This window comes from Schistocerca gregaria, unplaced genomic scaffold, assembly GCF_023897955.1.
Source record: "Schistocerca gregaria isolate iqSchGreg1 unplaced genomic scaffold, iqSchGreg1.2 ptg000180l, whole genome shotgun sequence".
NCBI classification, from domain to species: Eukaryota; Metazoa; Arthropoda; class Insecta; order Orthoptera; family Acrididae; genus Schistocerca; species Schistocerca gregaria.
In genome coordinates, this window is record NW_026061730.1 from 11888386 (window position 1) to 11905712 (window position 17327).

Genomic DNA, 17327 nt, shown 5'->3' on the forward strand with positions numbered 1-17327 from the left:
GGTATCGATCCCAGTACCTCTCGCACACTAAGCGAGCGCTCTACCATCTGAGCTACGCGCACCCCCCGATAACTAGTAGTGCTACATACAGTCATATCAACGTCACAGACCCTCGCACTCCCATTATTCCGCAGACAAACACTACTCTCTATGAATCAGTGAGGGTGTCTTTCAGGTTTCGTGCATTCTGTATCGAATCGTAGTTGGCCACAATGAAAGTGGCACGCATAACGTCGAAAATAGAGTTCAGACACCGCTCTGAGTAAGACGAACGTGTTGTCCACCTCTAGACTTCAATGACGTTAAGCCGTGATACCTAAGACAGGTCTGCACTCGATAACAGCCGGTCCCCACACTTACATCTTGCTCTCCTTATGACAGTATACATCATATCAGTCTGTGACGCTGGTTTTGCAACTTCTTGCGTGCGTTTATGTTCGCCGCGACCAACACTTACCATGCACTGACCACAAAACATGGAGGAGCCGGGGCTTGAACCCGAGACCGTTCACACGCTAAGCGAACGATCTGCCAACTGAGCTACATCTACACACACGACCAAGCCTGGCTATTCTCCATTCTTTGCGACTCTGATGTGCACGGACACGATGGTTGGTTGGTTTGTAGCGGCGAAGGTACCAGAATACAAAGGCGCGGACACGTTCATATACACAAGAGTTCCAAGTAGTTTCGATGCTCTGGTATTACGAATGCAAATTCCGTCTGTTTTGAACGTCTTAAATTGAAAGGGCGGTCACAAATTGGTCCATTTCACTCCTTGTCCACAATCACACAGCACCTGAGGTAACAAGCACATCTCGAGCCCTATTGTGCTCTCCATTGTTCATGCCAACTCAGTGCCTCGCTCTTTGCTACTGTGTAAAACTCTTGTCGTCCAACTGCAAAACACTGGGACACAACAAGTTTCCGCGTCCCCATTGCACTGATCGTACTACGAAACGCTCCCCAAACTTGGCAATCACCCATGCAGATGACTTTTCCGACTTTACACGACGCTCACGCTAGTGACAGCCTTATTTATAGTTCGACGTCGCGCCAAAGCGAATGAGCACATTTCGCCTACGGCTTAGGCCGCTCTTCTAGTGTGGCTGCTCTGTGTCTGCAGGCAGCGAGGGGCTGCAAGCTTCCTGTGTTCGCACCTATATCACCTGTGCTTCCTTGTCAGAGACAGACTATCGCAAAACATACAACTCACTCCATGAATTGATTGCTACGGCATCTGTTATCAGCAGTCACAACCAGCAACACCAGTAGCAGCCGACTGCACGCAAAGAATGGGAACGTGCAGTGGGATTTACGTGAAATCGGTGCAATTGTGGATGCTAATCGTTCGCTTGTATCTGCCTACACACCTCTGCCGGTTGGGAATTATTCCTCTTGCATGGCAAGGTGCGCATGTAGGTGTGTTAAAAATTCTGGAGGCGCTGGGTATCGATCCCAGTACCTCTCGCACACTAAGCGAGCGCTCTACCATCTGAGCTACGCCCACCCCCCCGATAACTAGTAGTGCTACATACAGTCATATCAACGTCACAGACCCTCGCACTCCCATTATTCCGCAGACAAACACTACTCTCTATGAATCAGTGAGGGTGTCTTTCAGGTTTCGTGCATTCTGTATCGAATCGTAGTTGGCCACAATGAAAGTGGCACGCATAACGTCGAAAATAGAGTTCAGACACCGCTCTGAGTAAGACGAACGTGTTGTCCACCTCTAGACTTCAATGACGTTAAGCCGTGATACCTAAGACAGGTCTGCACTCGATAACAGCCGGTCCCCACACTTACATCTTGCTCTCCTTATGACAGTATACATCATATCAGTCTGTGACGCTGGTTTTGAAACTTCTTGCGTGCGTTTATGTTCGCCGCCACCAACACTTACCATGCACTGACCACAAAACATGGAGGAGCCGGGGCTTGAACCCGAGACCGTTCACACGCTAAGCGAACGATCTGCCAACTGAGCTACAGCTACACACACGACCAAGCCTGGCTATTCTCCATTCTTTGCGACTCTGATGTGCACGGACACGATGGTTGGTTGGTTTGTAGCGGCGAAGGTACCAGAATACAAAGGCGCGGACACGTTCATATACACAAGAGTTCCAAGTAGTTTCGATGCTCTGGTATTACGAATGCAAATTCCGTCTGTTTTGAACGTCTTAAATTGAAAGGGCGGTCACAAATTGGTCCATTTCACTCCTTGTCCACAATCACACAGCACCTGAGGTAACAAGCACATCTCGAGCCCTATTGTGCTCTCCATTGTTCATGCCAACTCAGTGCTTCGCTCTTTGCTACTGTGTAAAACTCTTGTCGTCCAACTGCAAAACACTGGGACACAACAAGTTTCCGCGTCCCCATTGCACTGATCGTACTACGAAACGCTCCCCAAACTTGGCAATCACCCATGCAGATGACTTTTCCGACTTTACACGACGCTCACGCTAGTGACAGCCTTATTTATAGTTCGACGTCGCGCCAAAGCGAATGAGCACATTTCGCCTACGGCTTAGGCCGCTCTTCTAGTGTGGCTGCTCTGTGTCTGCAGGCAGCGAGGGGCTGCAAGCTTCCTGTGTTCGCACCTATATCACCTGTGCTTCCTTGTCAGAGACAGACTATCGCAAAACATACAACTCACTCCATGAATTGATTGCTACGGCATCTGTTATCAGCAGTCACAACCAGCAACACCAGTAGCAGCCGACTGCACGCAAAGAATGGGAACGTGCAGTGGGATTTACGTGAAATCGGTGCAATTGTGGATGCTAATCGTTCGCTTGTATCTGCCTACACACCTCTGCCGGTTGGGAATTATTCCTCTTGCATGGCAAGGTGCGCATGTAGGTGTGTTAAAAATTCTGGAGGCGCTGGGTATCGATCCCAGTACCTCTCGCACACTAAGCGAGCGCTCTACCATCTGAGCTACGCCCACCCCCCCGATAACTAGTAGTGCTACATACAGTCATATCAACGTCACAGACCCTCGCACTCCCATTATTCCGCAGACAAACACTACTCTCTATGAATCAGTGAGGGTGTCTTTCAGGTTTCGTGCATTCTGTATCGAATCGTAGTTGGCCACAATGAAAGTGGCACGCATAACGTCGAAAATAGAGTTCAGACACCGCTCTGAGTAAGACGAACGTGTTGTCCACCTCTAGACTTCAATGACGTTAAGCCGTGATACCTAAGACAGGTCTGCACTCGATAACAGCCGGTCCCCACACTTACATCTTGCTCTCCTTATGACAGTATACATCATATCAGTCTGTGACGCTGGTTTTGCAACTTCTTGCGTGCGTTTATGTTCGCCGCGACCAACACTTACCATGCACTGACCACAAAACATGGAGGAGCCGGGGCTTGAACCCGAGACCGTTCACACGCTAAGCGAACGATCTGCCAACTGAGCTACATCTACACACACGACCAAGCCTGGCTATTCTCCATTCTTTGCGACTCTGATGTGCACGGACACGATGGTTGGTTGGTTTGTAGCGGCGAAGGTACCAGAATACAAAGGCGCGGACACGTTCATATACACAAGAGTTCCAAGTAGTTTCGATGCTCTGGTATTACGAATGCAAATTCCGTCTGTTTTGAACGTCTTAAATTGAAAGGGCGGTCACAAATTGGTCCATTTCACTCCTTGTCCACAATCACACAGCACCTGAGGTAACAAGCACATCTCGAGCCCTATTGTGCTCTCCATTGTTCATGCCAACTCAGTGCCTCGCTCTTTGCTACTGTGTAAAACTCTTGTCGTCCAACTGCAAAACACTGGGACACAACAAGTTTCCGCGTCCCCATTGCACTGATCGTACTACGAAACGCTCCCCAAACTTGGCAATCACCCATGCAGATGACTTTTCCGACTTTACACGACGCTCACGCTAGTGACAGCCTTATTTATAGTTCGACGTCGCGCCAAAGCGAATGAGCACATTTCGCCTACGGCTTAGGCCGCTCTTCTAGTGTGGCTGCTCTGTGTCTGCAGGCAGCGAGGGGCTGCAAGCTTCCTGTGTTCGCACCTATATCACCTGTGCTTCCTTGTCAGAGACAGACTATCGCAAAACATACAACTCACTCCATGAATTGATTGCTACGGCATCTGTTATCAGCAGTCACAACCAGCAACACCAGTAGCAGCCGACTGCACGCAAAGAATGGGAACGTGCAGTGGGATTTACGTGAAATCGGTGCAATTGTGGATGCTAATCGTTCGCTTGTATCTGCCTACACACCTCTGCCGGTTGGGAATTATTCCTCTTGCATGGCAAGGTGCGCATGTAGGTGTGTTAAAAATTCTGGAGGCGCTGGGTATCGATCCCAGTACCTCTCGCACACTAAGCGAGCGCTCTACCATCTGAGCTACGCCCACCCCCCCGATAACTAGTAGTGCTACATACAGTCATATCAACGTCACAGACCCTCGCACTCCCATTATTCCGCAGACAAACACTACTCTCTATGAATCAGTGAGGGTGTCTTTCAGGTTTCGTGCATTCTGTATCGAATCGTAGTTGGCCACAATGAAAGTGGCACGCATAACGTCGAAAATAGAGTTCAGACACCGCTCTGAGTAAGACGAACGTGTTGTCCACCTCTAGACTTCAATGACGTTAAGCCGTGATACCTAAGACAGGTCTGCACTCGATAACAGCCGGTCCCCACACTTACATCTTGCTCTCCTTATGACAGTATACATCATATCAGTCTGTGACGCTGGTTTTGAAACTTCTTGCGTGCGTTTATGTTCGCCGCGACCAACACTTACCATGCACTGACCACAAAACATGGAGGAGCCGGGGCTTGAACCCGAGACCGTTCACACGCTAAGCGAACGATCTGCCAACTGAGCTACAGCTACACACACGACCAAGCCTGGCTATTCTCCATTCTTTGCGACTCTGATGTGCACGGACACGATGGTTGGTTGGTTTGTAGCGGCGAAGGTACCAGAATACAAAGGCGCGGACACGTTCATATACACAAGAGTTCCAAGTAGTTTCGATGCTCTGGTATTACGAATGCAAATTCCGTCTGTTTTGAACGTCTTAAATTGAAAGGGCGGTCACAAATTGGTCCATTTCACTCCTTGTCCACAATCACACAGCACCTGAGGTAACAAGCACATCTCGAGCCCTATTGTGCTCTCCATTGTTCATGCCAACTCAGTGCCTCGCTCTTTGCTACTGTGTAAAACTCTTGTCGTCCAACTGCAAAACACTGGGACACAACAAGTTTCCGCGTCCCCATTGCACTGATCGTACTACGAAACGCTCCCCAAACTTGGCAATCACCCATGCAGATGACTTTTCCGACTTTACACGACGCTCACGCTAGTGACAGCCTTATTTATAGTTCGACGTCGCGCCAAAGCGAATGAGCACATTTCGCCTACGGCTTAGGCCGCTCTTCTAGTGTGGCTGCTCTGTGTCTGCAGGCAGCGAGGGGCTGCAAGCTTCCTGTGTTCGCACCTATATCACCTGTGCTTCCTTGTCAGAGATAGACTATCGCAAAACATACAACTCACTCCATGAATTGATTGCTACGGCATCTGTTATCAGCAGTCACAACCAGCAACACCAGTAGCAGCCGACTGCACGCAAAGAATGGGAACGTGCAGTGGGATTTACGTGAAATCGGTGCAATTGTGGATGCTAATCGTTCGCTTGTATCTGCCTACACACCTCTGCCGGTTGGGAATTATTCCTCTTGCATGGCAAGGTGCGCATGTAGGTGTGTTAAAAATTCTGGAGGCGCTGGGTATCGATCCCAGTACCTCTCGCACACTAAGCGAGCGCTCTACCATCTGAGCTACGCCCACCCCCCCGATAACTAGTAGTGCTACATACAGTCATATCAACGTCACAGACCCTCGCACTCCCATTATTCCGCAGACAAACACTACTCTCTATGAATCAGTGAGGGTGTCTTTCAGGTTTCGTGCATTCTGTATCGAATCGTAGTTGGCCACAATGAAAGTGGCACGCATAACGTCGAAAATAGAGTTCAGACACCGCTCTGAGTAAGACGAACGTGTTGTCCACCTCTAGACTTCAATGACGTTAAGCCGTGATACCTAAGACAGGTCTGCACTCGATAACAGCCGGTCCCCACACTTACATCTTGCTCTCCTTATGACAGTATACATCATATCAGTCTGTGACGCTGGTTTTGAAACTTCTTGCGTGCGTTTATGTTCGCCGCCACCAACACTTACCATGCACTGACCACAAAACATGGAGGAGCCGGGGCTTGAACCCGAGACCGTTCACACGCTAAGCGAACGATCTGCCAACTGAGCTACAGCTACACACACGACCAAGCCTGGCTATTCTCCATTCTTTGCGACTCTGATGTGCACGGACACGATGGTTGGTTGGTTTGTAGCGGCGAAGGTACCAGAATACAAAGGCGCGGACACGTTCATATACACAAGAGTTCCAAGTAGTTTCGATGCTCTGGTATTACGAATGCAAATTCCGTCTGTTTTGAACGTCTTAAATTGAAAGGGCGGTCACAAATTGGTCCATTTCACTCCTTGTCCACAATCACACAGCACCTGAGGTAACAAGCACATCTCGAGCCCTATTGTGCTCTCCATTGTTCATGCCAACTCAGTGCCTCGCTCTTTGCTACTGTGTAAAACTCTTGTCGTCCAACTGCAAAACACTGGGACGCAACAAGTTTCCGCGTCCCCATTGCACTGATCGTACTACGAAACGCTCCCCAAACTTGGCAATCACCCATGCAGATGACTTTTCCGACTTTACACGACGCTCACGCAACGCTCACGCTAGTGACAGCCTTATTTATAGTTCGACGTCGCGCCAAAGCGAATGAGCACATTTCGCCTACGGCTTAGGCCGCTCTTCTAGTGTGGCTGCTCTGTGTCTGCAGGCAGCGAGGGGCTGCAAGCTTCCTGTGTTCGCACCTATATCACCTGTGCTTCCTTGTCAGAGACAGACTATCGCAAAACATACAACTCACTCCATGAATTGATTGCTACGGCATCTGTTATCAGCAGTCACAACCAGCAACACCAGTAGCAGCCGACTGCACGCAAAGAATGGGAACGTGCAGTGGGATTTACGTGAAATCGGTGCAATTGTGGATGCTAATCGTTCGCTTGTATCTGCCTACACACCTCTGCCGGTTGGGAATTATTCCTCTTGCATGGCAAGGTGCGCATGTAGGTGTGTTAAAAATTCTGGAGGCGCTGGGTATCGATCCCAGTACCTCTCGCACACTAAGCGAGCGCTCTACCATCTGAGCTACGCCCACCCCCCCGATAACTAGTAGTGCTACATACAGTCATATCAACGTCACAGACCCTCGCACTCCCATTATTCCGAACAAACACTACTCTCTATAAATCAGTGAGGGTGTCTTTCAGGTTTCGTGCATTCTGTATCGAATCGTAGTTGGCCACAATGAAAGTGGCACGCATAACGTCGAAAATAGAGTTCAGACACCGCTCTGAGTAAGACGAACGTGTTGTCCACCTCTAGACTTCAATGACGTTAAGCCGTGATACCTAAGACAGGTCTGCACTCGATAACAGCCGGTCCCCACACTTACATCTTGCTCTCCTTATGACAGTATACATCATATCAGTCTGTGACGCTGGTTTTGCAACTTCTTGCGTGCGTTTATGTTCGCCGCGACCAACACTTACCATGCACTGACCACAAAACATGGAGGAGCCGGGGCTTGAACCCGAGACCGTTCACACGCTAAGCGAACGATCTGCCAACTGAGCTACATCTACACACACGACCAAGCCTGGCTATTCTCCATTCTTTGCGACTCTGATGTGCACGGACACGATGGTTGGTTGGTTTGTAGCGGCGAAGGTACCAGAATACAAAGGCGCGGACACGTTCATATACACAAGAGTTCCAAGTAGTTTCGATGCTCTGGTATTACGAATGCAAATTCCGTCTGTTTTGAACGTCTTAAATTGAAAGGGCGGTCACAAATTGGTCCATTTCACTCCTTGTCCACAATCACACAGCACCTGAGGTAACAAGCACATCTCGAGCCCTATTGTGCTCTCCATTGTTCATGCCAACTCAGTGCCTCGCTCTTTGCTACTGTGTAAAACTCTTGTCGTCCAACTGCAAAACACTGGGACACAACAAGTTTCCGCGTCCCCATTGCACTGATCGTACTACGAAACGCTCCCCAAACTTGGCAATCACCCATGCAGATGACTTTTCCGACTTTACACGACGCTCACGCTAGTGACAGCCTTATTTATAGTTCGACGTCGCGCCAAAGCGAATGAGCACATTTCGCCTACGGCTTAGGCCGCTCTTCTAGTGTGGCTGCTCTGTGTCTGCAGGCAGCGAGGGGCTGCAAGCTTCCTGTGTTCGCACCTATATCACCTGTGCTTCCTTGTCAGAGACAGACTATCGCAAAACATACAACTCACTCCATGAATTGATTGCTACGGCATCTGTTATCAGCAGTCACAACCAGCAACACCAGTAGCAGCCGACTGCACGCAAAGAATGGGAACGTGCAGTGGGATTTACGTGAAATCGGTGCAATTGTGGATGCTAATCGTTCGCTTGTATCTGCCTACACACCTCTGCCGGTTGGGAATTATTCCTCTTGCATGGCAAGGTGCGCATGTAGGTGTGTTAAAAATTCTGGAGGCGTTGGGTATCGATCCCAGTACCTCTCGCACACTAAGCGAGCGCTCTACCATCTGAGCTACGCCCACCCCCCCGATAACTAGTAGTGCTACATACAGTCATATCAACGTCACAGACCCTCGCACTCCCATTATTCCGCAGACAAACACTACTCTCTATAAATCAGTGAGGGTGTCTTTCAGGTTTCGTGCATTCTGTATCGAATCGTAGTTGGCCACAATGAAAGTGGCACGCATAACGTCGAAAATAGAGTTCAGACACCGCTCTGAGTAAGACGAACGTGTTGTCCACCTCTAGACTTCAATGACGTTAAGCCGTGATACCTAAGACAGGTCTGCACTCGATAACAGCCGGTCCCCACACTTACATCTTGCTCTCCTTATGACAGTATACATCATATCAGTCTGTGACGCTGGTTTTGCAACTTCTTGCGTGCGTTTATGTTCGCCGCCACCAACACTTACCATGCACTGACCACAAAACATGGAGGAGCCGGGGCTTGAACCCGAGACCGTTCACACGCTAAGCGAACGATCTGCCAACTGAGCTACATCTACACACACGACCAAGCCTGGCTATTCTCCATTCTTTGCGACTCTGATGTGCACGGACACGATGGTTGGTTGGTTTGTAGCGGCGAAGGTACCAGAATACAAAGGCGCGGACACGTTCATATACACAAGAGTTCCAAGTAGTTTCGATGCTCTGGTATTACGAATGCAAATTCCGTCTGTTTTGAATGTCTTAAATTGAAAGGGCGGTCACAAATTGGTCCATTTCACTCCTTGTCCACAATCACACAGCACCTGAGGTAACAAGCACATCTCGAGCCCTATTGTGCTCTCCATTGTTCATGCCAACTCAGTGCCTCGCTCTTTGCTACTGTGTAAAACTCTTGTCGTCCAACTGCAAAACACTGGGACACAACAAGTTTCCGCGTCCCCATTGCACTGATCGTACTACGAAACGCTCCCCAAACTTGGCAATCACCCATGCAGATGACTTTTCCGACTTTACACGACGCTCACGCTAGTGACAGCCTTATTTATAGTTCGACGTCGCGCCAAAGCGAATGAGCACATTTCGCCTACGGCTTAGGCCGCTCTTCTAGTGTGGCTGCTCTGTGTCTGCAGGCAGCGAGGGGCTGCAAGCTTCCTGTGTTCGCACCTATATCACCTGTGCTTCCTTGTCAGAGACAGACTATCGCAAAACATACAACTCACTCCATGAATTGATTGCTACGGCATCTGTTATCAGCAGTCACAACCAGCAACACCAGTAGCAGCCGACTGCACGCAAAGAATGGGAACGTGCAGTGGGATTTACGTGAAATCGGTGCAATTGTGGATGCTAATCGTTCGCTTGTATCTGCCTACACACCTCTGCCGGTTGGGAATTATTCCTCTTGCATGGCAAGGTGCGCATGTAGGTGTGTTAAAAATTCTGGAGGCGCTGGGTATCGATCCCAGTACCTCTCGCACACTAATCGAGCGCTCTACCATCTGAGCTACGCCCACCCCCCCGATAACTAGTAGTGCTACATACAGTCATATCAACGTCACAGACCCTCGCACTCCCATTATTCCGCAGACAAACACTACTCTCTATAAATCAGTGAGGGAGTCTTTCAGGTTTCGTGCATTCTGTATCGAATCGTAGTTGGCCACAATGAAAGTGGCACGCATAACGTCGAAAATAGAGTTCAGACACCGCTCTGAGTAAGACGAACGTGTTGTCCACCTCTAGACTTCAATGACGTTAAGCCGTGATACCTAAGACAGGTCTGCACTCGATAACAGCCGGTCCCCACACTTACATCTTGCTCTCCTTATGACAGTATACATCATATCAGTCTGTGACGCTGGTTTTGCAACTTCTTGCGTGCGTTTATGTTCGCCGCGACCAACACTTACCATGCACTGACCACAAAACATGGAGGAGCCGGGGCTTGAACCCGAGACCGTTCACACGCTAAGCGAACGATCTGCCAACTGAGCTACATCTACACACACGACCAAGCCTGGCTATTCTCCATTCTTTGCGACTCTGATGTGCACGGACACGATGGTTGGTTGGTTTGTAGCGGCGAAGGTACCAGAATACAAAGGCGCGGACACGTTCATATACACAAGAGTTCCAAGTAGTTTCGATGCTCTGGTATTACGAATGCAAATTCCGTCTGTTTTGAACGTCTTAAATTGAAAGGGCGGTCACAAATTGGTCCATTTCACTCCTTGTCCACAATCACACAGCACCTGAGGTAACAAGCACATCTCGAGCCCTATTGTGCTCTCCATTGTTCATGCCAACTCAGTGCCTCGCTCTTTGCTACTGTGTAAAACTCTTGTCGTCCAACTGCAAAACACTGGGACACAACAAGTTTCCGCGTCCCCATTGCACTGATCGTACTACGAAACGCTCCCCAAACTTGGCAATCACCCATGCAGATGACTTTTCCGACTTTACACGACGCTCACGCTAGTGACAGCCTTATTTATAGTTCGACGTCGCGCCAAAGCGAATGAGCACATTTCGCCTACGGCTTAGGCCGCTCTTCTAGTGTGGCTGCTCTGTGTCTGCAGGCAGCGAGGGGCTGCAAGCTTCCTGTGTTCGCACCTATATCACCTGTGCTTCCTTGTCAGAGACAGACTATCGCAAAACATACAACTCACTCCATGAATTGATTGCTACGGCATCTGTTATCAGCAGTCACAACCAGCAACACCAGTAGCAGCCGACTGCACGCAAAGAATGGGAACGTGCAGTGGGATTTACGTGAAATCGGCGCAATTGTGGATGCTAATCGTTCGCTTGTATCTGCCTACACACCTCTGCCGGTTGGGAATTATTCCTCTTGCATGGCAAGGTGCGCATGTAGGTGTGTTAAAAATTCTGGAGGCGCTGGGTATCGATCCCAGTACCTCTCGCACACTAAGCGAGCGCTCTACCATCTGAGCTACGCCCACCCCCCCGATAACTAGTAGTGCTACATACAGTCATATCAACGTCACAGACCCTCGCACTCCAATTATTCCGCAGACAAACACTACTCTCTACGAATCAGTGAGGGTGTCTTTCAGGTTTCGTGCATTCTGTATCGAATCGTAGTTGGCCACAATGAAAGTGGCACGCATAACGTCGAAAATAGAGTTCAGACACCGCTCTGAGTAAGACGAACGTGTTGTCCACCTCTAGACTTCAATGACGTTAAGCCGTGATACCTAAGACAGGTCTGCACTCGATAACAGCCGGTCCCCACACTTACATCTTGCTCTCCTTATGACAGTATACATCATATCAGTCTGTGACGCTGGTTTTGCAACTTCTTGCGTGCGTTTATGTTCGCCGCGACCAACACTTACCATGCACTGACCACAAAACATGGAGGAGCCGGGGCTTGAACCCGAGACCGTTCACACGCTAAGCGAACGATCTGCCAACTGAGCTACATCTACACACACGACCAAGCCTGGCTATTCTCCATTCTTTGCGACTCTGATGTGCACGGACACGATGGTTGGTTGGTTTGTAGCGGCGAAGGTACCAGAATACAAAGGCGCGGACACGTTCATATACACAAGAGTTCCAAGTAGTTTCGATGCTCTGGTATTACGAATGCAAATTCCGTCTGTTTTGAACGTCTTAAATTGAAAGGGCGGTCACAAATTGGTCCATTTCACTCCTTGTCCACAATCACACAGCACCTGAGGTAACAAGCACATCTCGAGCCCTATTGTGCTCTCCATTGTTCATGCCAACTCAGTGCCTCGCTCTTTGCTACTGTGTAAAACTCTTGTCGTCCAACTGCAAAACACTGGGACACAACAAGTTTCCGCGTCCCCATTGCACTGATCGTACTACGAAACGCTCCCCAAACTTGGCAATCACCCATGCAGATGACTTTTCCGACTTTACACGACGCTCACGCAACGCTCACGCTAGTGACAGCCTTATTTATAGTTCGACGTCGCGCCAAAGCGAATGAGCACATTTCGCCTACGGCTTAGGCCGCTCTTCTAGTGTGGCTGCTCTGTGTCTGCAGGCAGCGAGGGGCTGCAAGCTTCCTGTGTTCGCACCTATATCACCTGTGCTTCCTTGTCAGAGACAGACTATCGCAAAACATACAACTCACTCCATGAATTGATTGCTACGGCATCTGTTATCAGCAGTCACAACCAGCAACACCAGTAGCAGCCGACTGCACGCAAAGAATGGGAACGTGCAGTGGGATTTACGTGAAATCGGCGCAATTGTGGATGCTAATCGTTCGCTTGTATCTGCCTACACACCTCTGCCGGTTGGGAATTATTCCTCTTGCATGGCAAGGTGCGCATGTAGGTGTGTTAAAAATTCTGGAGGCGCTGGGTATCGATCCCAGTACCTCTCGCACACTAAGCGAGCGCTCTACCATCTGAGCTACGCCCACCCCCCCCGATAACTAGTAGTGCTACATACAGTCATATCAACGTCACAGACCCTCGCACTCCCATTATTCCGCAGACAAACACTACTCTCTACGAATCAGTGAGGGTGTCTTTCAGGTTTCGTGCATTCTGTATCGAATCGTAGTTGGCCACAATGAAAGTGGCACGCATAACGTCGAAAATAGAGTTCAGACACCGCTCTGAGTAAGACGAACGTGTTGTCCACCTCTAGACTTCAATGACGTTAAGCCGTGATACCTAAGACAGGTCTGCACTCGATAACAGCCGGTCCCCACACTTACATCTTGCTCTCCTTATGACAGTATACATCATATCAGTCTGTGACGCTGGTTTTGCAACTTCTTGCGTGCGTTTATGTTCGCCGCGACCAACACTTACCATGCACTGACCACAAAACATGGAGGAGCCGGGGCTTGAACCCGAGACCGTTCACACGCTAAGCGAACGATCTGCCAACTGAGCTACAGCTACACACACGACCAAGCTTGGCTATTCTCCATTCTTTGCGACTCTGATGTGCACGGACACGATGGTTGGTTGGTTTGTAGCGGCGAAGGTACCAGAATACAAAGGCGCGGACACGTTCATATACACAAGAGTTCCAAGTAGTTTCGATGCTCTGGTATTACGAATGCAAATTCCGTCTGTTTTGAACGTCTTAAATTGAAAGGGCGGTCACAAATTGGTCCATTTCACTCCTTGTCCACAATCACACAGCACCTGAGGTAACAAGCACATCTCGAGCCCTATTGTGCTCTCCATTGTTCATGCCAACTCAGTGCCTCGCTCTTTGCTACTGTGTAAAACTCTTGTCGTCCAACTGCAAAACACTGGGACACAACAAGTTTCCGCGTCCCCATTGCACTGATCGTACTACGAAACGCTCCCCAAACTTGGCAATCACCCATGCAGATGACTTTTCCGACTTTACACGACGCTCACGCTAGTGACAGCCTTATTTATAGTTCGACGTCGCGCCAAAGCGAATGAGCACATTTCGCCTACGGCTTAGGCCGCTCTTCTAGTGTGGCTGCTCTGTGTCTGCAGGCAGCGAGGGGCTGCAAGCTTCCTGTGTTCGCACCTATATCACCTGTGCTTCCTTGTCAGAGACAGACTATCGCAAAACATACAACTCACTCCATGAATTGATTGCTACGGCATCTGTTATCAGCAGTCACAACCAGCAACACCAGTAGCAGCCGACTGCACGCAAAGAATGGGAACGTGCAGTGGGATTTACGTGAAATCGGTGCAATTGTGGATGCTAATCGTTCGCTTGTATCTGCCTACACACCTCTGCCGGTTGGGAATTATTCCTCTTGCATGGCAAGGTGCGCATGTAGGTGTGTTAAAAATTCTGGAGGCGCTGGGTATCGATCCCAGTACCTCTCGCACACTAAGCGAGCGCTCTACCATCTGAGCTACGCCCACCCCCCCGATAACTAGTAGTGCTACATACAGTCATATCAACGTCACAGACCCTCGCACTCCCATTATTCCGCAGACAAACACTACTCTCTATAAATCAGTGAGGGAGTCTTTCAGGTTTCGTGCATTCTGTATCGAATCGTAGTTGGCCACAATGAAAGTGGCACGCATAACGTCGAAAATAGAGTTCAGACACCGCTCTGAGTAAGACGAACGTGTTGTCCACCTCTAGACTTCAATGACGTTAAGCCGTGATACCTAAGACAGGTCTGCACTCGATAACAGCCGGTCCCCACACTTACATCTTGCTCTCCTTATGACAGTATACATCATATCAGTCTGTGACGCTGGTTTTGCAACTTCTTGCGTGCGTTTATGTTCGCCGCGACCAACACTTACCATGCACTGACCACAAAACATGGAGGAGCCGGGGCTTGAACCCGAGACCGTTCACACGCTAAGCGAACGATCTGCCAACTGAGCTACATCTACACACACGACCAAGCCTGGCTATTCTCCATTCTTTGCGACTCTGATGTGCACGGACACGATGGTTGGTTGGTTTGTAGCGGCGAAGGTACCAGAATACAAAGGCGCGGACACGTTCATATACACAAGAGTTCCAAGTAGTTTCGATGCTCTGGTATTACGAATGCAAATTCCGTCTGTTTTGAACGTCTTAAATTGAAAGCGCGGTCACAAATTGGTCCATTTCACTCCTTGTCCACAATCACACAGCACCTGAGGTAACAAGCACATCTCGAGCCCTATTGTGCTCTCCATTGTTCATGCCAACTCAGTGCCTCGCTCTTTGCTACTGTGTAAAACTCTTGTCGTCCAACTGCAAAACACTGGGACACAACAAGTTTCCGCGTCCCCATTGCACTGATCGTACTACGAAACGCTCCCCAAACTTGGCAATCACCCATGCAGATGACTTTTCCGACTTTACACGACGCTCACGCAACGCTCACGCTAGTGACAGCCTTATTTATAGTTCGACGTCGCGCCAAAGCGAATGAGCACATTTCGCCTACGGCTTAGGCCGCTCTTCTAGTGTGGCTGCTCTGTGTCTGCAGGCAGCGAGGGGCTGCAAGCTTCCTGTGTTCGCACCTATATCACCTGTGCTTCCTTGTCAGAGACAGACTATCGCAAAACATACAACTCACTCCATGAATTGATTGCTACGGCATCTGTTATCAGCAGTCACAACCAGCAACACCAGTAGCAGCCGACTGCACGCAAAGAATGGGAACGTGCAGTGGGATTTACGTGAAATCGGCGCAATTGTGGATGCTAATCGTTCGCTTGTATCTGCCTACACACCTCTGCCGGTTGGGAATTATTCCTCTTGCATGGCAAGGTGCGCATGTAGGTGTGTTAAAAATTCTGGAGGCGCTGGGTATCGATCCCAGTACCTCTCGCACACTAAGCGAGCGCTCTACCATCTGAGCTACGCCCACCCCCCCGATAACTAGTAGTGCTACATACAGTCATATCAACGTCACAGACCCTCGCACTCCAATTATTCCGCAGACAAACACTACTCTCTACGAATCAGTGAGGGTGTCTTTCAGGTTTCGTGCATTCTGTATCGAATCGTAGTTGGCCACAATGAAAGTGGCACGCATAACGTCGAAAATAGAGTTCAGACACCGCTCTGAGTAAGACGAACGTGTTGTCCACCTCTAGACTTCAATGACGTTAAGCCGTGATACCTAAGACAGGTCTGCACTCGATAACAGCCGGTCCCCACACTTACATCTTGCTCTCCTTATGACAGTATACATCATATCAGTCTGTGACGCTGGTTTTGCAACTTCTTGCGTGCGTTTATGTTCGCCGCGACCAACACTTACCATGCACTGACCACAAAACATGGAGGAGCCGGGGCTTGAACCCGAGACCGTTCACACGCTAAGCGAACGATCTGCCAACTGAGCTACATCTACACACACGACCAAGCCTGGCTATTCTCCATTCTTTGCGACTCTGATGTGCACGGACACGATGGTTGGTTGGTTTGTAGCGGCGAAGGTACCAGAATACAAAGGCGCGGACACGTTCATATACACAAGAGTTCCAAGTAGTTTCGATGCTCTGGTATTACGAATGCAAATTCCGTCTGTTTTGAACGTCTTAAATTGAAAGGGCGGTCACAAATTGGTCCATTTCACTCCTTGTCCACAATCACACAGCACCTGAGGTAACAAGCACATCTCGAGCCCTATTGTGCTCTCCATTGTTCATGCCAACTCAGTGCCTCGCTCTTTGCTACTGTGTAAAACTCTTGTCGTCCAACTGCAAAACACTGGGACACAACAAGTTTCCGCGTCCCCATTGCACTGATCGTACTACGAAACGCTCCCCAAACTTGGCAATCACCCATGCAGATGACTTTTCCGACTTTACACGACGCTCACGCAACGCTCACGCTAGTGACAGCCTTATTTATAGTTCGACGTCGCGCCAAAGCGAATGAGCACATTTCGCCTACGGCTTAGGCCGCTCTTCTAGTGTGGCTGCTCTGTGTCTGCAGGCAGCGAGGGGCTGCAAGCTTCCTGTGTTCGCACCTATATCACCTGTGCTTCCTTGTCAGAGACAGACTATCGCAAAACATACAACTCACTCCATGAATTGATTGCTACGGCATCTGTTATCAGCAGTCACAACCAGCAACACCAGTAGCAGCCGACTGCACGCAAAGAATGGGAACGTGCAGTGGGATTTACGTGAAATCGGCGCAATTGTGGATGCT

General features: G+C 49.4%; 9 non-coding genes across 9 annotated transcripts; all 9 read right to left on the reverse strand.

Moving 5' to 3' along the window:
• Nucleotides 1–1437: 1437 nt before the first annotated feature.
• Trnat-agu (transfer RNA threonine (anticodon AGU)) lies at nucleotides 1438–1511 on the reverse strand. Its single transcript has one exon. It is a non-coding gene; the product is annotated as a tRNA-Thr (tRNA).
• A 1375-nt stretch (nucleotides 1512–2886) lies between these two features.
• Nucleotides 2887–2960, reverse strand: Trnat-agu (transfer RNA threonine (anticodon AGU)). The gene has a single exon. It is a non-coding gene; the product is annotated as a tRNA-Thr (tRNA).
• A 1375-nt stretch (nucleotides 2961–4335) lies between these two features.
• Trnat-agu (transfer RNA threonine (anticodon AGU)) lies at nucleotides 4336–4409 on the reverse strand. The gene has a single exon. It is a non-coding gene; the product is annotated as a tRNA-Thr (tRNA).
• A 1375-nt stretch (nucleotides 4410–5784) lies between these two features.
• On the reverse strand, nucleotides 5785–5858 carry Trnat-agu (transfer RNA threonine (anticodon AGU)). The gene has a single exon. It is a non-coding gene; the product is annotated as a tRNA-Thr (tRNA).
• A 1386-nt stretch (nucleotides 5859–7244) lies between these two features.
• Trnat-agu (transfer RNA threonine (anticodon AGU)) lies at nucleotides 7245–7318 on the reverse strand. The gene has a single exon. It is a non-coding gene; the product is annotated as a tRNA-Thr (tRNA).
• A 4271-nt stretch (nucleotides 7319–11589) lies between these two features.
• On the reverse strand, nucleotides 11590–11663 carry Trnat-agu (transfer RNA threonine (anticodon AGU)). Its single transcript has one exon. It is a non-coding gene; the product is annotated as a tRNA-Thr (tRNA).
• A 1386-nt stretch (nucleotides 11664–13049) lies between these two features.
• Nucleotides 13050–13123, reverse strand: Trnat-agu (transfer RNA threonine (anticodon AGU)). The gene has a single exon. It is a non-coding gene; the product is annotated as a tRNA-Thr (tRNA).
• Nucleotides 13124–14499: 1376 nt separating this feature from the next.
• On the reverse strand, nucleotides 14500–14573 carry Trnat-agu (transfer RNA threonine (anticodon AGU)). Its single transcript has one exon. It is a non-coding gene; the product is annotated as a tRNA-Thr (tRNA).
• A 1386-nt stretch (nucleotides 14574–15959) lies between these two features.
• Trnat-agu (transfer RNA threonine (anticodon AGU)) lies at nucleotides 15960–16033 on the reverse strand. Its single transcript has one exon. It is a non-coding gene; the product is annotated as a tRNA-Thr (tRNA).
• Between the last annotated feature and the right edge of the window lie 1294 nt (nucleotides 16034–17327).